This window comes from Hyperolius riggenbachi, chromosome 3, assembly GCF_040937935.1.
Source record: "Hyperolius riggenbachi isolate aHypRig1 chromosome 3, aHypRig1.pri, whole genome shotgun sequence".
Taxonomy (NCBI): Eukaryota; Metazoa; Chordata; class Amphibia; order Anura; family Hyperoliidae; genus Hyperolius; species Hyperolius riggenbachi.
The window spans coordinates 139,069,555-139,092,063 of NC_090648.1; the positions used below are offsets into that span (position 1 = coordinate 139,069,555).

Here is a 22,509-nt window from a genome sequence, read left to right on the forward strand (position 1 = left end):
TGGACACGCATAAATAGGTGAATTAGGATCAAGGGAATAGCAATGTTCCCTCGCTCACCACGCTGCTCCGTTGTGCTCCATGCGCCAACCCTCCTTCACCCTCCATAGCAACAGAACGCATCACTGGCCTACAGGCTAGCAGTTTGTCTGTACAGCATTGACCATACACTGTTGCATGAGGGTTCAAGTCCCAATGCCTGCTGAGTACGTGTGTGAGGCTTAAAGGATACCCAACATGTGACATGATGAGATAGACGTGTATGTACAGTGCCTAGCACACAAATAACTATGCTGTGTTTTTTTTTTCTTTCTCTGCCTGAAAGAGTTACACATCAGGTATGTAAGTGGCAGTTCCTGTCTGAGTTAGGACTGGGTCAGACTACAGTGCGACCCTCACTGATAAGAAATTACAACTATAAAACACTTTCCTAGCAGAAAAATGCTTCTGAGAGCAGGAAAGAGATAAAAAAAGGGTCAATACTTCATAGATTTTAGCTCTGGCATACTTCAATGAATGTGTCATTGAGCAAAAACAATAAAACAGTAAAAACTTAGTAGATTTAAATATAAAATAAAACAGTGGAATATCTTAAAAAGTCATTTTTAGGAGAAGGAGGATAGATACAATTGTTTATCTCATTAGTTTATTTTCACCTTGGGTATCCTTTAAGAAGTCAGAAATATAGGACACAGTAGGTATGGAAGATAAGACTGTGGTTAATCAGCAAAGAAAGGTTGGGATAAAAAGATAGCCAGGCAGATGTTATGGGTTTTGTAACTTAGAGTAAAAACTGAGGCAAACGTTAGGTGAAAAAAATCGATACCTACCTAAGCACTCTTTCACAGTAAAGCTCGTCCACAAGTGGCACCAGCTTACTGAGCAGGCTGAATACGGTTGCACTTGTGCAGTCATGATCAGAGATCAGAGCATCAGTGGGGATCAGTAGGATGTGGAAAGCCTCAGCAGGATCCAGAGACTTCCCTCTGCTCAGGTAAGTATCTCTGTTTTCCATTATTTTTGCCTTTGGGTACATTTTAAAAAGATGACTGAGGGAGTGTCAGACAGTAGGGACAGCCCTAGAAAAGGCATGGACCTGTGCATGGGAAAAGGTTTTTAGGGCCGATTCACACTTGAGTGGGAATCGCGCGATTCCCGCTCGCCGCAAACTGCTAGCAGTTTTTAAAACCGCTTAGCACATGGTTTGCTATGGCAGTGTTCTCACTGCCGCGATCGCAGATGTTTTGCGATTAGCAATAATCGCAAACACGTTTTTCGCCTTCCTCTGGATCAACAGGGATATGTGAGGGAGCAGGCTGGAGTTGTACTTTGTTCTCTGGTTGAACTCGATGGACGTATGTCTTTTTTCAACCAAAATAACTATGTAACTATGTTACATGCAGCGTTTTGGCGGCGATTCTTGAGCGATCGCAATTAGCATGTACAGAATCACTAATCGCGATTGCTCCCACAGTGTTCAGTGATTTTTCTGCGTTAATCGCGGAAAAATCACTCCCGCAAACGCTAGCGGTAATCGCTAGCATTTTTGCGATTTTAGGTGTGAACGGGGCCTAAGCGAGGAAGACATGAAAAGGTAATTGAAAAGCCAGCAGTTTTTATGTGTGTCTAGACTTATACATAATAAGCTGATTCAAATGTAATCACTTCTAAATTACCTAACATTGGCAATGTCCTATGTCTCTGTGACATAGGCCTGTGGCATTATAGGCTGTAATCTTTTCAGAGAGATTTAGTCTGTGCCTTTCCCCCCTTCTCTTTGCAGGCTGAACAGCAGGATGAAGCAATCTTCTTAGCAGAAACCCCACCCACAGACTCAGGGCTTATTTATATCATTGTAATTCAGACAAATAACATATTTTGCGCAGTTTGATTATGCCTTTTTTATGCACATACTCTTGTCAGATTTACTTATTTAAAATATTTCCTGATGAATCTGAATAAAGTTTTACTGCTGTTTATAAAAGTCAAATTGGTGTTAGTTCTTCAGTTTCAGTAATTTGTCATCTAGCTGGTGACAAACAGTGACTGTAAACATCAGCTATGAAGAATGGATATGAGGGGCAAGTGCCCCCTAGTGGCCATGTTTGGTAATGTCGCTTGTGAACTAATCAGTATAGATTTTATGGCGCTCATTAAAAAAAAACCACTCAATGGGAAACCACAGTTGCTCACTTAAGGTAATCCGGAAGGGAAAAAAAGTGTCCCTAGAAGGTATTTACCTTGGGAGGGGAAATCCTCTGGATCTTAAAGAGGCTTCCCACATCCTCCTCAGCAGAGGGGATCCAGCGCTGGCTCTTTCAAAAGTTTGCTTGTTGCCACTGCCACTGGTGCACTGGCAGCTTTACACTCCGCTCCAGGTAAAAACAGCCGAGCCTGATCAGGTCCACTCTGCTGTGCAGGTGAGCGACCTGAGCAGCAGAGCAGACCAGATTGGGCTTGACTATTTCTGCCGGAGCCCGAGCAGAAAGCCGCTAGTGCGCCTGTGTGGGCAGGCCAGTGTCAATATTAGTGCTCTGTGCTGTTCAGGGGAGCCAGTGCTGGATCTGGCTGGCTGAGGAGAATGGGGGGAGCCTCATTAGAGCTTTTTGGTCTCTTTTGCCCCTTATATTTTCCTAGTGGTTCTGGGTCACTATGAGCTATCTTGGCATTACTTATTACTGGTTGAAGCCCTATCCCATAAAGCCATATCAATCCATGCCATGCACTGAAGAGGACCAGAAAGTCTGGAACAGTTGTAAGCATGTTTGAATGGTGTGGCTCTGTAAAATTCATTAGCTATACACCGGGGGTTCTAGATGTAACCCTGGCCTCAGGGGCATAAAGAGATGATTTGCATATTCATGAGTGATGCATCATGGGAAACCACAGTTGCTCACTTAATGCTGAATTATAGCAGATAACTTTTTTTCTAAGAAAGCAGAGTTACAGACTACCCAGCAAGCTCATGGTGAACCAGAACTCATTGCAGTATGTTGGAGTGTGTGGAGAGTGGAGAGCGGCTACAAAGGACCAAAAAGCCCTCTTACTAAAATATTAAAGAGAATCTGTACTCTAAAATTCTTACAATAAGAAGCATACCATTCTATTCATTATGTTCTCCTGGGTCCCTCTGTGCTGTTTCTGCCACTCCCTGCTGCGATCCTGGCTTGTAATTGCCAGTTTTAGGCAGTGTTTACAAACAAAGAACGTGGCTGCTAACCCGAGTGTGATAGGCTCAGAGAAGCTCAGTCTGTGACTCATACAGAGCCTGCAGGGGGCGTGGAGAGGATGTGCACAGCTTCTTCCCTTCACAAGCAGAGCAGCATATTCTTGCCTGAGCCGACAGCCCCCCCCACCTATGCCTAATGCTAACCTAACCCTCTCTCTATTGCCGCTATCAATCGCTGCTATTTTGACTCCTCACTGCTTCCATTAACTCTGGTGCAAGCTACCAATGCTAATGTAGCTGGACTCTGGACCAAATCACCATCATTCCTATCATAAAATCAAGCCACTACTGTGCCAAAATGACCTTGTTGCCACTACCATAGCCGAAATTCCCACAGTGACTTATGGCAGCACCCAAATTTTTCAGGCACGCCAAGCACCCAATGAACTGATCCATTTAAACACTCTAATAACTCCCACAGAAGGACTTTAACAGCAGTGTATGGTTGCTTCAATTTGATTTTGAGGTAAATTGGAAGCCAGTGTACAGAACTGCAGAGAGGAGCAGTATTGAGAAGGAAAGAGAAGTCTATCTGTGGATGGTAGATTGTTGTATGGGGGAAAGCCTTGATAGCAGAATACAGGAGGATGTTGCAACAGTCCAGATAAGGCATACTGGACCATATGCAATGAAGTATTTTTCCTAAGTTTTCTCCTAGGTGATATTTTCAAACTTGTCAATAAAATGCCTTTTTTAAATAACCAGCAAGCAAGAAAATACTTAAAATAGTTACAACAATACCTTTTTACCTACTTTTTGGTACTTCTTCAATTGCAAAATGTTGAAGTTATTCTAAATAGAAGATAAAAAAGTATCTCTGAGGAGAAAATTCAGGAGAAAAAGTTAATTGCATATGGGCCATACACTTTCTCCTAGAAGATAATCTTTCATCTTCTGAATAAAATAACTTTTCAGCACTTTGCAAATGAAAAAGTACCTAAATGTAGATGGAAGAAGGTAGGGTGGGGCTGCAGGGAGCACCCTGGATGCAGAAGAGCAGTAGAGAGTCACATCAAGGTGAGAGTGTTGGGGGGACAAATGATTAACAAGACTGGGGGATAATTCTTCAGTGAGCACACAGGATGAAGTGAATGTTGGCAGAGGTTGAGGGACAAGGCAGCAGGTGGCATGCAAGCGTGGTGAATGGAGTGGAGAGGGTGGAATCAGGGACAAGCATAAAAAGGTGAATTAGGATGTAGGCGATACCAAAATGCAGATAGGGCATATTCTCAGAGATGATGTGAGGGTTTGTGTGGCAAGACCCAGAGATGTTCAAGTCAATATGGCTGATGAATGGTGAAAATGGCAGCACTAGTTACATTCAGAGACATGTCAAGTTGAGGTTTTTAAGGGGAGAGACACAGAAGATTATTACTCGACTTTTATCCATTCTGAACCTTACATACCTGCCAGACATCCATGATGAATTGTCTTATGAGCACCTTGGGGTCACCCACAGGGAAACGAGTGGGAGTAAAAGTGCCACTACTGAGGGAGTTCTGGGACAAGTGGTCACATAAAGAGAGGGTGAGGCACATCACCCACCTATGTACCTTTACAGTATAGCAGTCAAGAGTGAGTCTGAGTCATGTTGCCCTGTTGTAGGTTGAAATGGTACTAAAGGCAAACAGAGTGGCGACAGAGTAACCTCACTACCACTGCTAGTATTCATGCAGTATGTGTTATTATTGCTCATCAGCCAGCTATATTGTAATAGCACACAGGCAAATCAGCCTGATGACATGACCCTGACTCTTGGAGGAGCTGTTTTATTGCACACAGTGGGCTCAATTCACAAAAGCCTGATAATTGCTATCACAGCAGTTAACACGCAATCTGCGGCGCGCGACAGGTTGTGCATGTAAAAGATTACTCCGCGTGATAAACGAACGTTTGCACAAACATTCATTTATCCTGCTTTGGTGAATCGAGCCGTGTGCATGTCTGTGTGTGTATGTACAGTGGTTTGCAAAAGTATTCGGCCCCCTTGAAGTTTTCCACATTTAGTCATATTACTGCCACAAACATGCATCAATTTTATTGGAATTCCACATGAAAGACCAATACACAGTGGTGTACACATGAGAAGTGGAACGAAAATCATACATGATTCCAAACATTTTTTTTACAAATAAATAACTGCAAAGTGGTGTGTGCGTAATTATTCTGCCTACTTTGATCTGAGTGCAGTCAGTTGCCCTTAGACATTGTCCGATGAGTGCTAATGACTAAATACAGTGCACCTGTGTGTAATCTAATATCAGTACAAATACAGCTGCTCTGTGAAGGCCTCCGAGGTTGTCTAAGAGAATATTGGGAGCAACAACACCATGAAGTCCAAAAGAACACACCAGACAGGTCAGGGATAAAGTAAATGAGACATTTAAAGCAGGCTTAGGCTACAAAAAGATTTCCAAAGCCTTGAACATCCCACGGAGCACCGTTCAAGCATCATTCAGAAATGTAAGGCATATGGCACAACTGTAAACCTACCAAGACAAGGCCGTCCACCTAAACTCATAGGCCGAACAAGGAGAGCGCTGATCAGAAATGCAGTCAAGAGGCCCATGGTGACTCTGGACGAGCTGCAGAGATCTACAGCTCAGGTGGGAGACTCTGTCCATAGGACAACTATTAGTCGTGCACTGTACAAAGTTGGCCTTTATGGAAGAGTGGCAAGAAGAAAGGCATTGTTAACAGAAAAGCATAAGAAGTCCCGTTTGCAGTTTGCCACAAGCCATGTGGGGGACACAGCAAACATGTGGAAGAAGGTGCTCTGGTCACATGAGACCAAAATGGAACTTTTTGGCCAAAATGCAAAACGCTATGTGTGGCAGAAAACTAACACTGCACATCACTCTGAACACACCACCCCCACTGTCAAATATGGTGGTGGCAGCATCATGCTCTGGGGGTGCTTCTCTTCAGCAGGGACAGGGAAGCTGGTCAGAGTTGATGGGAAGATGGATGGAGCCAAATACAGGGCAATCTTGGAAGAAAACCTCTTGGAGTCTGCAAAAGACTTGAGACTGGGGGGAGGTTCACCTTCCAGCAGGACAACGACCCTAAACATAAAGCCAGGGCAACAATGGAATGGTTTAAAACAAAACATATCCATGTGTTAAAATGGCCCAGTCAAAGTCCAGATCTAAATCCAATCAAGAATCTGTGGCAAGATCTGAAAACTGCTGTTCATAAACGCTGTCCATCTAAACCAGTGGTTCCCAACCTTTTATGAGGTATCGCCCCTTAGGGGAAGACGACTCACCCCTGTCGCCCCCCCTCTCTTAGTACGGTATACCCTTAAGCCAGGTAGTGGTGCCAGTGGAGGGGGTAGCGCTGTGACCTTGCCAGCTAAAAATAGCCGGTGACTCAACTACTTTGCGCCAATTCCCTTACCGGTGTAATGTCAGATATTGCAGCCCTGCACGTTGTGCAGCCCCGCATGCGCAGTAGGAGCCTGCGTCCCATTGAATTGTGCAGCCACGTAAAACGTCCTAAATATCTCCGCTTCCGCACCACGTACACACCCGAAATTTTCAGGGGAGGGAGGGGACCCCCAGATCTAGCGCTGTGCCGAATTGCAGCCCCCGAGCCCCGCTGGTTCCCGAGACTGATTGCAGCAAACCTATCTCGGGAACTAGCGGGGCTCGGGGGCTGAAATTCGACACAGAGCTAGATCTGGGGGTCCCCTCCCTCCCCTGAAAATTTTGGGAGTGTATGTGGTGCGGAAGCGGAGATATTTCAGGTAAATAATATCTAACTTCCCACTGAGCATGCGCGATACTCAGTAAGGAAGGCTGCTTCCGGGCTGCAATATCTGACATTACACCGGCGCGTGACCAACGAGCCCTGAGGAATTACGCAACTCTATCATGCACACTTGCATATTTGCATATTTTATACAGATCATATTTTTTGCCCATAATTTTCTTAAAAACGAGTGACACTGCGACACTTTATTTTTTCTGCCTTTTCATACTGATCGCCCCCCTGTCGCCCCCCACAAATTTACCGCCCCCCCAGGGCCGGCCCGCTCATGAGGCGGGGTGAAACTTTTGCCTCAGGCGGCAAAATTCCAGGGGCGGCACCCGCCCGTCCGTGGGTGCGGGGAGCCGGCCGCCGAGCTGGAGGGGTAGCTGGCAGGACGGGGGTATTGGGCCTAGCGGCGGGGAGGGGGGTCGGACCCCCCCCCCCTACCTCGCCTGGGTCCCCCGTGCTCCGCTCCCCTCCAGCCTTAAATACAAGCAGCCGCTATGTGTAAGAGGCACGGGCGGGTAGGACTCACCTCTTCCTCGTTCCAAGCGTGCGCTCCACTGACGTCACTTCCTGCAACGCTGCAGGAAGTGACGTCAGTGGAGCGCACGCTTGGAACGAGGAAGAGGTGAGTCCTACCCGCCCGTGCCTCTTACACATAGCGGCTGCTTGTATTTAAGGCTGGAGGGTAGCGCAGTTCGGGGGACCCAGGCGAGGGAGGGGGGGTACGACCCCCACCCCGCCGCTAGGCCCAATACCTCCGTCCTGCCAGCTACCCCTCCAGCTCGGCGGCCCCCCACAGCGCGCCCCCCACTGGGGGGAGGGGGGGGTGGCGGCGGAATTTTTTTTTTGCCTCAGGCGGCAAATAGTCTAGGGCCGGCCCTGCGCCCCCCTTAGAACCCAAATCGCCCACCTGCCAGGTTGGGAATCACTGATCTAAACTGACTGAGCTGGAGCTGTTTTGCAAAGAATGGGCAAGGATTTCAGTCTCCAGATGTGCAAAGCTGGTAGAGACATACCCTAAAAGACTGGCAGCTGTAATTGCAGCAAAAGGTGGTTCTACAAAGTATTGACTCAGGGGGCTGAATAATTATGCGCACCCCACTTTGCAGTTATTTAAAAAAAATGTTTGGAATCATGTATGATATTCGTTCTACTTCTCACGTGTACACCACTTTGTATTGGTCTTTCACGTGGAATTCCAATAAAATTGATTCATGTTTGTGGCAGTAATATGACAAAATGTGGAAAACTTCAAGGGGGCTGAATACTTTTGCAAACCACTGCGTGTGTGCGTATATATATATATATATATATATATATATATATGTATATATATATATATATATATATATATATATATATATATATATATATATATATATATATATATATATATATATATATATATATATATATATATATATATATATATATATATATATATATACAGTGGTGTGAAAAACTATTTGCCCCCTTCCTGATTTCTTATTCTTTTGCATGTTTGTCACACTTAAATGTTTCTGCTCATCAAAAACCGTTAACTATTAGTCGAGAGCCCCTGTCACTGTTTTCCTGTTGTGTGCTGCAGCACCCTCTGTATTTATATATTTCTTATGGAGATTGGGGTTCTCCAGTGCTGCGTGCATGCTTTGCATAGTATTGCATAAAATTCGGTTTGTGCTGCTCATCCCTTGGCTTATGTTATTTTCCCCTATGAGCGTGCATAACCACACCCATCTCTAGCACAGTTAAGCATATAAATGAGCGGTGCTCATAGTTCAGTTAGTAGCTAGTAGAAGGTGAGGTGTTTTTAATTTCATTTCTCCCATTTAGCTGACCCCTGGGCTTTTGGCATGGTTCCCACTAGAACGCTGATAAAAACTAGCATTTTTGCCTGGTTAGAGTAGGACTCACCAGATCGGGGACACTTTGGCGCAGTTGGTGAGCTTAAACGCGTTAAAGCGTAACCAAGAGCCCCTGTCACTGTTTTCCTGTTGTGTGCTGCAGCACCCTCTGTATTTATATATATATATATATATATATATATATATATATATATACAGTGGTGTGAAAAACTATTTGCCCCCTTCCTGATTTCTTATTCTTTTGCATGTTTGTCACACTTAAATGTTTCTGCTCATCAAAAACCGTTAACTATTAGTCGAAGATAACATAATTGAACACAAAATGCAGTTTATAATGATGGTTTTTATTATTTAGTGAGAAAAAAAACTCAAAACCTACATGGCCCTGTGTGAAAAAGAAATTGCCCCCTGAATCTAATAACTGGTTGGGCCACCCTTAGAAGCAATAACTGCAATCAAGTGTTTGCGATAACTTGCAACGAGTCTTTTACAGCGCTCTGGAGGAATTTTGGCCCACTCATCTTTGCAGAATTGTTGTAATTCAGCTTTATTTGAGGGTTTTCTAACATGAACCGCCTTTTTAAGGTCATGCCACAACATCTCAATAGGATTCAGGTCAGGACTTTGACTAGGCCACTCCAAAGTCTTCATTTTGTCTTTCTTCAGCCATTCAGAGGTGGATTTGCTGGTGTGTTTTGGGTCATTGTCCTGCTGCAGCACCCAAGATCGCTTCAGCTTGAGTTGACGAACAGATGGCCGGACATTCTCCTTCAGGATTTTTTGGTAGACAGTAGAATTCATGGTTCCATCTATCACAGCAAGCCTTCCAGGTCCTGAAGCCGCAAAACAACCCCAGACCATCACACTACCACCACCATATTTTACTGTTGGTATGATGTTCTTTTGCTGAAATGCTGTGTTATTTCTACGCCAGATGTAATGGGACACGCACCCTCCAAAAAGTTCAACTTTTGCCTCGTCGATCCACAAGGTATTTTCCCAAAAGTCTTGGCAATCATTGAGATGTTTTTTAGCAAAATTGAGACGAGCCTTAATGTTCTTTTTGCTTAAAAGTGGTTTGCGCCTTGGATATCTGCCATGCAGGCCGTTTTTGCCCAGTCTCTTTCTTATGGTGGAGTCGTGAACACTGAACTTAATTGAGGCAAGTGAGGCCTGCAGTTCTTTAGATGTTGTCCTGGGGTCTTTTGTGGCCTCTCGGATGAGTTTTCTCTGCGCTCTTGGGGTAATTTTGGTCGGCCGGCCACTCCTGGGAAGGTTCATCACTGTTCCATGTTTTTGCGATTTGTGGATAATGGCTCTCACTGTGGTTCGCTGGAGTCCCAAAGCTTTAGAAATGGCGTTATAACCTTTACTAGACTGATAGATCTCAATTACAGTACTTTTGTTCTCATTTGTTCCTGAATTTCTTTGGATCTTGGCATGATGTCTAGCTTTTGAGGTGCTTTTGGTCTACTTCTCTGTGTCAGATAGCTCCTATTTCAGTGATTTCTTGATTGAAACAGGTGTGGCAGTAATCAGGCCTGGGGGTGACTACAGAAATCAAACTCAGGTGTGATAAACTACAGTTAAGTTATTTTTAAACAAGGGGGGCAATCACTTTTTAACACTGGGCCATGTAGATTTGGAGGTTTTTTTTCTCACTAAATAATAAAAACCATTATTTAAAACTGCATTTTGTGTTCAATTATGTTATCTTTGACTAATAGTTAACAATTTTTGATGAGCAGAAACATTTAGGTGTGACAAACATGCAAAAAAATAAGAAATCAGGAAGGGGGCAAATAGTTTTTCACACCACTGTATATATATATATATATATATATGTGTATGTATATCTATATAGTCACCGTTTATTTTCATTAAATTATTGATGTGCAGCTGATCATACTAGGGAGATATATATATATATATATATATATATATATATATATATATATATATATATATATATATATATATATATATATATATATACAGATTTTTGGATTTACAGATTCCTTTTTTCTGAACAAGGAAAAAGCACACACTTAGCACAACACACACAGACACGCACGCACGCACGCACGCACACACACTAATACCAAGCTCCTGCATGTTCTACAGAGGCGGTAGAAAGATATTCTCATTAAATGAGTAAAATACAAGACTGATTGGAACTTCAAACTATGAATATTTATTTCGAACCTACAGCAGCTGCGATGACTGATAAGTTCCTCTGCTGAAATTATAATCTAGTTTACACTTGCCAGCTGCCCCTAATTTCAAAGCAACATTTAAAAGATTTGCATATACAGTATTCATTATTTTTTTATCATTACGATATTTGTCACAGTTTTAGGGAAACTGTATCCATTATTTATGGTTTAATCATATGGGTGCAACGTTATGTATTCAGTAAATCAGAATAATTACTAATGCTGGGAGCCAGTGGCACAACTACACCCCCTGCAAAATCTTGATGGAGTTCCACAACTTAGGCACATTTAAAAAGGTCACAAAAGGAGAATGAAAGGCGAATACTGCTTGCAACACTTTACTATGTGCATAGATGATTAATACATTGATTTTTTATATACAGTTTATGTCTGTAAGACATGCTCATGCTAGAGTGGGTGGACTATGGGTGGGTGCCTAGGTACAGTAAATCTGGCGGCCATTTCATGCTGGGTGCTTCATCAGAGGCTGGGAATCTGCTGAGAATCTAGTATGTATACAGCTGTTGATCCAGGGGGCTGAGCGGATCAGGTAGCCGCAAAAACCGCCGCTCCCCATCGCTCCTGTTGGCCGCACTGGCCCGCTTTCACTTTTGTGACCTCTGGGTCATGGCGATGGAATGAGACTGTCTCTCATTCACAGCGTGCAGGGAGGCAAGGGAGCGGCAGGGGGCATGGCCAGGGAGAGAGAGCTGCCCAATGGCAGCTCTGGAAACCTTGTAGGAACGCCACTGGCGGGCGTTTTGAAAAGGACATCCCCCTCCCCTGTGTTTACCTCAGAGATGGCGACAAATAATGTCATAGCATCATAGCGCAGCGGTGGAGGGGACAGTGAGAGGTGTTGTGGGGACACAGAGGCATGTCATGAGGCAGAGAAAATTGATTTTAAAAATGCAAGAAAAATGGTTTTTAAACCCAGAAAAAATTAGTTTATAAAACATTTTTTTGTATATTTAAAATCGTTTTTCTCAAAAACTACAAAGTCTTTTAGAACAATTCTTTTTGTAGCTTGTACCCAGTATTCTTCTTAACATATGTAACAATGTTGGTAGCAATGGCATGTATGGGGGCTTTGCTATTCACCACCAAAGTTGGCATGAAATTACGCATAAATTAATGTGTAATTACGAATGGGAACAATTAACTACGAAATTGATTTTGATATTCCTGAAATTTCGTATTACCATTACGATGCGTGATTGCGTATTAAGATGCGCAATTATGCATGGGTGTAATTTCTGCTCAGCTGAGTACACATAATGCAATTTTCAGTCCGACCGACTGACAACGGAATATTGAGCACATAATGAGATAATGAGCACAGATGACATTGCTAATGAAGGGTAAAGTGAAGCATTCACACAGCAGGGCAGAGGGCTGGGCTCATACCTGACTCTGTTAAGTTCCCCAAAACTGCTCCATGCTCTGTACACACGCTGCTGCTCCATGCTCTGTACACACACTGCTGTTCCATGCTCTGTACACACGCTGCTGCTCCATGCTCTGTACACACACTGCTGCTCCATGCTCTGTACACACACTGCTGCTCCATGCTCTGTACACACGCTGCTGCTCCATGCTCTGTACACACGCTGCTGCTCCATGCTCTGTACACACACTGCTGTTCCATGCTCTGTACACACGCTGCTGCTCCATGCTCTGTACACACGCTGCTGCTCCATGCTCTGTACACACACTGCTGCTCCATGCTCTGTACACACACTGCTGCTCCATGCTCTGTACACACACTGCTGCTCCATGCTCTGTACACACACTGCTGCTCCATGCTCTGTACACACACTGCTGCTCCATGCTCTGTACACACACTGCTGCTCCATGCTCTGTACACACACTGCTGCTCCATGCTCTGTACACACACTGCTGCTCCATGCTCTGTACACACACTGCTGTCCCATGCTCTGTACACACACTGCTGCCCCATGCTCTGTACACACACTGCTGCCCCATGCTCTGTACACACACTGCTGCTCCATGCTCTGTACACACACTGCTGCTCCATGCTCTGTACACACACTGCTGTCCCATGCTCTGTACACACACTGCTGCTCCATGCTCTGTACACACACTGCTGCTCCATGCTCTGTACACACACTGCTGCTCCATGCTCTGTACACACACTGCTGCTCCATGCTCTGTACACACACTGCTGCTCCATGCTCTGTACACACACTGCTGCTCCATGCTCTGTACACACATTGCTGCTCCATGCTCTGTACACACACTGCTGCTCCATGCTCTGTACACACACTGCTGTCCCATGCTCTGTACACACACTGCTGCCCTATGCTCTGTACACACACTGCTGCCCCATGCTCTGTACACACACTGCTGCCCCATGCTCTGTACACACACGGCTGACCCATGCTCTGTACACACACGGCTGCCCCATGCTCTGTACACACACTGCTGCTCCATGCTCTGTACACCCGCTGCTGCACCATCCAAAGTCAACTGTAGCAGGGAAAGAAAGGGGGCAGTGTTGTGAGCCTGCAGATATTCTGGAGTCTCAACTTGTGCCGGTCCCCAGACACTGCATCGGCCCTGGTCTGAGGGGGGATTCTGGGCAGCTGTAATCCCCCCCCCTCCCCCCGCAATTGCCTATGAGGCCCATAGAATTGTATGGGCAATAAGTTGACAGTAAGTGGGCTCTTTTACACTGAATCAGTTGCTCTCAGTTATAACTGAACGGACAGTTGATATGCAGCCCAATGTCTATGTTTACCTATGGGTCAGTTCACATTATATGCGTTTTAACTGAAGCTTTTTAACAATGCGCTGCTATGGAACAACTGATCAGATAAAATGCATCTGTTTTTTAAGCAATAGGATTCCAGTTGGTGGAGAAGCAGTCACATGACTGTGAAGAGTCCTTTGGAAAGAAGAAGTTTGCAGGGAGAGATTTTCAAAGTGACTTTGCTTGTTGTGCAGGCTGCCAAGGGTGGATTAGGTAGATTTACTGAGTTCCTAGACCAGGCTTTCTCAACCAGGGTTCACTGGAACCCCAGGGTTCCTTGAGTACTCTGCAGGGGTTCCTTGGCATTTTCCCCCATCGTGGTGGAAGTATATAGAGCACACTATAATAGGTGGTACTGTAACAAGAAGCACTAATTTGGGGGGTCAGGAGACAGTATAATGAGGGGCAGTGTAATAGGAGGTAGTGAAATAAACAGCTACACATACTTTTAAAGACCATGCCTCCTGCAAAATAACTGCAGGGGTTCCTTGAGATCAAAACATTGTTTGCAGGGGTTCCTTGAAATCAAAAAGTTATTTGCAGGGTTCCTCCAGGGTAGAAAGGCTGAGAAAGGCTGTCCTAGACCAAATACATTTTATTCTCAACTAGATGAAGACCCGGCGTTGCCCAGGTATGTATTTGGTTGTTGGCTCCAGCCACTCTTTCTAACTTTGACACGCAATGACCAAGTTTTATGAGCTTTGGGGTCCTTGGCATCAATAAATTTTCCCATTGAAATGAAACAAATCTGATTGGCTTTTTGTGGCTCTGCCTCCTTTTCTGAATTTGAAGCCCAGTCACCCAGTGACCGACTGTAGAAGGTTGTAGGCCTATGACATTAACAGTATAAAAATGGCAGCAATTAAAATATTCGTCTTGAAAATCAATAGATGAATTTTGATTGGCTGTTGTAGGCTACACCCACTTTCCTGAATATTAATCCCAGTCACCTAGTGACTAACTGTACGAAGTTTAAGAAACCTGCGATTAACAGTTTAAGAAGGACTGCAGTTTCCCATTTAAATTTCATGCTCCACCCACTGTCCCTGAATTTGTAACGTCAGTCACGAAGTGATGAACTGTGTCAAGTTTGGGGACTGCGGCTAATTACCGTGAGAATGTCAGCCTTTTCCATTTTTTTTCCATTGATGTTAATGGGTGAAATCTGATTGGCTGTTTGTGGTTCCATCCAGGTGTGCAGGGGGGGGGGGGGGGGGAACGGGACGCGAAACCCCTAAAACATATCTTCCTAGGTAGTGCGGGATCTGTATACCAGGCTTTGTTGAAATCCCTCAAGGAGTTTTGAAGTGATCGAGGCACATACATACATACTGTACATACACACAAACATAAAACATCATATAGATAGATAGATAGATAGATAGATAGATAGATAGATAGATAGATAGATAGATAGATGACACCATGCTACCCAGGAGGAATCAGTCAGAGAGGTACATTTTCAAACGTTATTTAGGTAGTGCATTGTGTTGAGATATGAGGTGTGCTGCGTAGGATATGGGGAAAAGGCAGGGAGAACCTGAACCATACATATAGTAACACGCTGGCTGCAACATGAATATATGCATGCTGCAATATTTTTACAGGAAATCACTGAGGACAGTTATATTTTGTTACAAGTACAAGTGGTCTGAGATGCCTGTGGGTGGTTTTTAACTCCCACCCTCAAAATAAGCCATAAATGAATAAAGCACAGTTGCACTACATAGGAATCACACAACGCTCTGTGCTCAGGACATGGAGCCTGAGCTCTCCCTGTCACGCGACTAGACACAATTCACCACGACACAGCCTAACCCCATTTCATACTGTTGTCCTTCCTTACCCTTCCTCTCTTTACTTCTGCTACCACAAGCATTCACTGTAGCACCACATCCTTCAAGGACAAGATGACATCAAGAATAGTCACATCAGTGAATATGAACATCTGAGGAAAGGGACAGTTTGCTCCATACACATCTAAAGCAAAAAGCGAATTTCTGTAGACAGCATGACATAAAAGCAATCTAGTGCGCATAACTTGGCCAGAGGGAATACACTGTACAGTTTCCTGAACAAAGAAGAATAACCCTTTTATATGTTAAACTCTTAAAGGGTCAGTACAATGAAGTCAGCCCATCATTTGGGAACACAGCAATGATCATGCGGATGTGGTTCCTTAGGGATAGATGTGGTTCCTTAGGGATAGATGTTACCGTGATGCAACTGGTACCTGGTTGGGGATTGGTAACTGATCTATTGCTGAAGTTCCCGTCATTGGGATGTTGTTGATTTTTAGAGAATAGTCATGACTTCTTCATATGTAAAAAAAATAAAATGATAATAATACTCCACTAGCAACAAGCTGACCCTAAACACTCCCATTTATCCTTTGGCTGCAGTGGTCTGGAAAATTAGTGAACATTGAAGGACCACTATTGCGAAAATCATCAAATTTTAAATATATGTACAGTATAAATAAGAAGTACGTTTCTTCCAGAGTAAAATGAGCCGTACATTACTTTTCTCGTATGTTGCTGTCACCTACAGTAGGCAGTAGAAATCTGACAGAACTGATAGGTGTTCGACTAGCCCATGTCCTCATGGGGGATTCTCAGGGTCTGGCTTATTTTCAAAAGCACCTAGTGAATGGCAGTTGCTCTGTCCAATTGCCCAAAAAAGTGTGCAGCGAGCAGGGAAGCTGGCCAGCATCATTGTATAAATCCTTTTCAGGGAATGTCTTTATAAAGAATAAGAGCCTTGCTGAGAATCCCCCAGGAAGAGATGGACTAGTCCAAAACCTGTTGGTTCTGTCAGATGTCTACTAACTACTATAAGTGATAGCAACATAGAAGTAAAGTAATTTATGGCTCATTTTACTCTGGAAGAAATGTACTTCTTATTTGTATACGTTTACACGTATTTTACTTTTTTTTGCAATAGTGGTCCTTTAGCCCTCCTGGGAGCGGTCAGCTCTGGCCCCTTATGGACTACAGCTGTCCGTTCCCTATTCAGCTTCGTGATTACTGTGATTGGCTCACAGTAACCACGGGGTCAGAAGTCAATGAAATTGGCTCCTGACCGAAATGTGGAAGCTCTGCAGAAGCAGAACTGAAAAGCAGAACTGAAAAGGCTTGGTGTTTCTTTAACAGTTTCACAGCATCAGAACTTTGTTTTTCTTACCAAAGCATCATTTTTAGCTACATTTTTAGCTAAGCTCCACCCGTCAAAGAAAACTGCCCGGGTTTTTTTCCCCTGATGATGTGCAAAGCATGATGGGATTTCCTATGTTGTTATTCACGTTGCCTAGCAACTGGGAGGGGTGATCAGCACACAGGACAGTTGGAACTGTGTCTCATGCTCCCTGTCTTTTCCTTTCAACCAAAAAGATGGCTGCCCTCATGAAATCAAACATTTGCCTGTTCTTTTAAAACAGGGTGGGTAAGAGATTATATTACCTATCTATTTTAATTAACATAACTAATGTAACTTAATGACAGTATGTTTGTTTAGGCTGAAGTTCCTCTTTAATAGAGTCTGGTGTGGAAGGTGAAAGAAAAGGCAGTTGGAAATATGTTGATATCCCCTTATAAATCAGTTCCACAGGTGTAAGGATGCTTACAATGTTAAAGTGACACTGAAGCGAAAAAAAAGAACTTGTGATATAATGAATTGTATGTGTAGTACGGATAATTAATAGAACATTAGTAGCAAAGAAAAGAGTCTTATATTTTTATTTTCCGTCATATAGCTTTTTTTTTTTTTTTTTTTTTTTGCACTCCCCTGCAGTGAAACCTCATCTGAAGCTGCCTCTGACTGTTTTCTTTGATGTATAAGTGCTACAGAAAATAGGACTGTCCATGGAGCCGTCCTGTTATTTCTAAATCTTGGGATGATCGTTTTTCTCAAATCTCTCGGAGACCTTGTTCACATTGCGTTCCGTTCCCGTGTCTGTCCACATTGGGCTGTTTTTGATGCGTCTTTTTTTTACCGATTCCCGGTGCTTGGGTGGGCGATTCATTTTTGTGCTTAGCTGTTTTCTAAGCATTTTTCCCGAGCGGTTATGTAATTCACTCCATGACGCAAGCCAGGAAGTGAACTCTTTGACCTGGAAATGAATAAATACAATGTATTTATTCTTAAAAACGCGAACGCAATCGCTACACAAAACAATTTTATGAGCATTTTGCGTTTCTCCTATACTTTCCATTGAGGCGGAATCGCCTCAATCGGTTTTGTAATTCACTCCATGACGCAAGTCAGGAAGTGAACTCTATGACCTGGAAATAAATAAATAAAATGTATTTATTCTTAAAAACGCGAACGCAATCGCTACACAAAACGATTTTGTGAGAGTTTTGCATTTTTCCTATACTTTCCATTGAGGCGGAATCACCTAAAAAATGGTCCACACACAGCTTTACTGAACGGACAGCGCACGACCCACGCTGATATGAACCTTCTCATAGACATTCATTGCACAAGCGTTTGGTGGGCGATTTTAAAAATCGCCCGCGTGTAAAAAAAACCTGAAGACACCTACAGTGTGAACGAGCCCTGACTATTTCTTTTTTTATGGTGCCCAAAAATATAGGAATTGCCTTGTAAGGATTCTCCCGGCCTTTATAGCCACCAAAATAAACTTGTGTCCCTCTTATGTGCTGCCAACAGATGTTTGATCGCTAAGCACTGGATAGGCCCATGCCCCCCTCATCGTGGCTGTGCCACTAAATTTTGTGGATCTATCATATGGAGTAAATTACTCATACTCTTAAATCCACCATCCAAATTTTTGATTGGGTATGGGCTCCTTGGATAACGAGGTTTCTGTTACGTCAGTCAAATTAGGTTTTCACTGCCTATATACAGAGTGTGGTTAAGGTTTGTTTGTTTTTTTCTTTATTGTTGCATCTTTTCCCAGGATTAAGTATATTCTTCTTTAGTCAACCTGTATGTGTTATTACTTTGTGTTTGCTATTACTTTTAAATTTAAAACTGTGATACGTTACAGGGGCAAACCCATGATTTTCAGGGGGGGGGGGAGGATTCCTGAAAGGTCTCCCTCAGCCATGCACAATATAGTATAATAATAGGGTAGGACATCATGCTGGGTACACATAATGCAATTTCCCATCTGACTGACAGGATCTGACAATTATTTCCTAAATGTCCAATCTGCTCCTGATCTTCAATGGGATAGATCAGGAGCAGTTTGGATACAGATAATAATGAGGACAGTTGACATTGCTAATGAAGGGGAAAGTGAAGCAATCACACAGCTGGGCACAGGGCTGTGCTCATACCTGACTCTGTTAAGTTCCCCAGAGCTGCTCCATGCTCTGTACACACACTGCTGCTCTATGCTCTGTTCACATACTGCTGCTCCATCCAAAGTCAACTGTAGCAGGGAAAGAAAGGGGGCGAGGCAGCAGCACAGTGCTGTGAGCTGCAGGATACCTGCAGATATTCTGGTGTCTCAACTTGTGCCTGTCTCCAGACACTGCACCGGCCCTGGTCTGAGGGGGGATTCTGGGCAGCTGTAATCCCCCCCCCCTCCCCCTGCGTTTGCCTATGTGTCACTGTTATTTTCAGTTGGGCAGTTTATTGTACATGTACGCATGTATCACTTTAAAATTCATCTTCAATAAAAATCATAGTAAAAAGAAAGAAAATAGGACTGTCTCCAACCCAAGTTGGGTTGAAGAGCTCAGAGAAGGTCTTTTGTATGGATAACTGAAATTTCTTAACTCTTCCAGTACTGGAAACAATATGAGACTCTTTTCTTTGCTATACCACATACACAATTCATTATATCATAAGTTTATTTTCACTTTAGATTCCCTTTAAAGAAAATCTGTATTAAAAAAAAAAAGTCCCCTGGGGGGTACTTTCCTCGAGAGGGGGAAGCCTCTGGATCCTAACGAGGCTCCTCCCGTCCTCCTCCGTCCCACCGTTGCCCTGCCGGTAACCCCCAAATCGCAGCGAGGTAAATATTTACCTACCGCGATCCTGCGCAGGTGCACTAGCCGCTCGTCCTTCAGGTTAAGGCGGAAATAGCCGAACCCAATCGATTCGCTCGACTGCGCAGGCCCGAGTCCTTTGCGCCTTCGCAGTAGAGCGGATACGATCAGGCTCGGCTATTTTTGCCTAGCTTGAACGAAGAGCCGCTAGTGCGCCTGCGCTGGATCCTGGAGAGGTAAATATATCAAGCCTTGTCAAGCTTGTCGGGGGAGGTTTTCGGGGAGGCAGCACTGGATTCCTGCAGGCTTCAGAAGTCAGGGAAGCCTCATTGGGACTTTGAGGCTTCCCCCTCCTGAGGTAAGTATCCCCCAGAGGGTTTTTTTTAATTACAGAGTCTCTTTAAGTTTTTTTCCACAAGCACACAAATCCACTTGTAAGGACCAGTTTGGTCAGACAGTGGTTAACCTAGTGATATACACAGGGGGTTGTGGGAGGAAATGGGGTAACTTGTGCAAACAGAGAGAAATCATGCTAACTCCTTAGAGATACTAAATAATGTAGTCTACTATGAGAGGAACTTCACAAGCCGAGCCTGTGTGCATTGCCACTTTCCTGCTTAACCTCCTTTCATCTGCACTCAGCTTCCTTTACTCCAGCCTGAACAAAACTGATGTGACACTGCTTGCTAATACCCTAAGACATGTCTGTGGGAAAAGTGCTGGGTGACAAGACTAGATGCTAGTAAAGGGCAGAACGTTCAATTAACCTGAACCATATTATTTAGATATACTGTATCTGTGGATAACGCTGACATTTATCCACAGTGCTCTACACAGAACAATGAAATATTCACATCACTAACTGTCCTCAGAGGGAGTTGTCACTAAATGTAGCATAGCTGCAGGAGACAGCTGTATAAACATGGGATATTCCTTCTGTGTTTATTATGACAGTAAAAGGTCCAGACAGAACAGGCAACATTAAAGATGAAATTTAACCGAGGATTAAAGGACAACTGTAGCGAGGGGGGTATGGGGGCTGCCATATTTATTTCCTTTTAAACAATACCAGTCGCCTCACAGCCCTGTTAACCTGTTTGGCTACAGTAGTGTCTGAATCAGACCAGAAACAAGCATGCAGCTAATCTTGTCAGATCTGACGATAATGTCAGAAAGACCTGGTCTGCTGCATAAGATAATGGGGAAGAGAAATGAATTTTTAATATAAAGCACTGGCATCGTGTTTCGTGGGAAAAAATATATGTAATAAAAATGTATTTCATATATGAATAACATAGCTTTTTCTCTCCGTGCCCAGACTCCTACTACAGTACACAGCACTTGGGGAGGGGTAGAGAGACAGGAGGTAGAGCAGCACTGTACACAAGACCCTGCTGAACACTGAATAGGGACTGTCTACAAATCTTTGTCTGCAAAACTTTGTATGATTCGTTATCAGTGACTGAGCAGATGGAGTTATTAGAACAATTGTGCAGAGAGCAGAAAGTTTTTTTCTCTCATAGCCCTTAGTAGTCAGTCTCTCAGGACAGGGAAAATAAACTTCTCCCCCCACAGGGCACTCTTTGGCTTCTGCCCCCCCCCCCTCCCCGCGGCTGCAGCCCTTGCAGGGTCTGATGTTATGCACCTGATCCAGAGGCTTTAACATCTAAATAGCATATACAAGCTATTACATTGAATTTGAACAAACAGCAAAATCTTATATGTATCTAGTAGGTGAAAGGAGAGAGAGAGAGAGAGAGAGAGAGAGAGAGACTGTGCTCGGGGCAAGGTAGCTGCAGAGGGAGGGAAGGCAGGAAGATTAAAATTTGTCGCGGGGGGAGGGGGGGGGGGTGGGAAGATTAAAATTAGCTGTAGGGGGGAGGTTAAGGTCAAGCGTGGGTGTGTGTGGTTAAGGTTAGGCATCCGGGGAAGGGAGGGAAGCGGGGGGTTGGTTAAGGTTAAGTGTCGGGGGTTAAGTTTAAGCATCGATAGTGGGAGGGTTCGGTTTAGGTTGAGCTATAGTAAAATGTCGGCATTTCATTGTTTTTTACCACTTTAATAGTAGAATAGCAGTTACCTATACTCTACTATCGGCTTCTCTGGGCACCCCAAATTTCCAGACGTCCTTTTTTGACTTACGCCCCAGGAGACCCCATGTCAATTTCACTGGGGGCTCCTGGGATGGTTGTTTTTCCCCTGGCTCATTTGGGACAGCAGATAATGAATAAGGTGTTTATAAGAATGTAACAGCCGCATTCAGGATGCTTGATATATAAATGCTGCATTGTGTTCATTATGAACCTGCTCCCTTAGAGGCACCGCTCATCAAAACACATTTTAAAAATCTTTCGGTAGAATTCTACATTAGGACAATGGCAAACCGCCATACCATTATGTTGTTCATTGAAAACTGCATTGTGATCTCCCCGTTCTGAGGTGAAAAACACTACATCAGAGCCTGGAGACCAGCTAATGGCTTTGCACGTGACAGACTATTAATTTCAGAGAGTGCTGTGCTCATTCTTCTTAGCTGAGAAGTGGGATGTAATAGGCAAGCTCTGAGTGTGGGAGTCAGTACAGTTGAGCTGGGTTCAGACACAGCAGGAATAATTCAAAGTGAGATTATTTAAATCTTATTGAACCGAGACAGACTCTAATTTTTTGGTTACGGGCAAGCTTATCCAGCTTATGGTGCAGCATCAATTAAAC

The 22,509-nt window shown here is 43.9% G+C and overlaps 1 protein-coding gene across 1 annotated transcript in view; it reads right to left on the reverse strand.

Moving 5' to 3' along the window:
• FRMD5 (FERM domain containing 5) overlaps positions 1–22,509 on the reverse strand; it is a 173,749-nt gene that overhangs the window by 134,198 nt on the left and 17,042 nt on the right. The gene's annotated exons all lie outside the window — the stretch shown is intronic.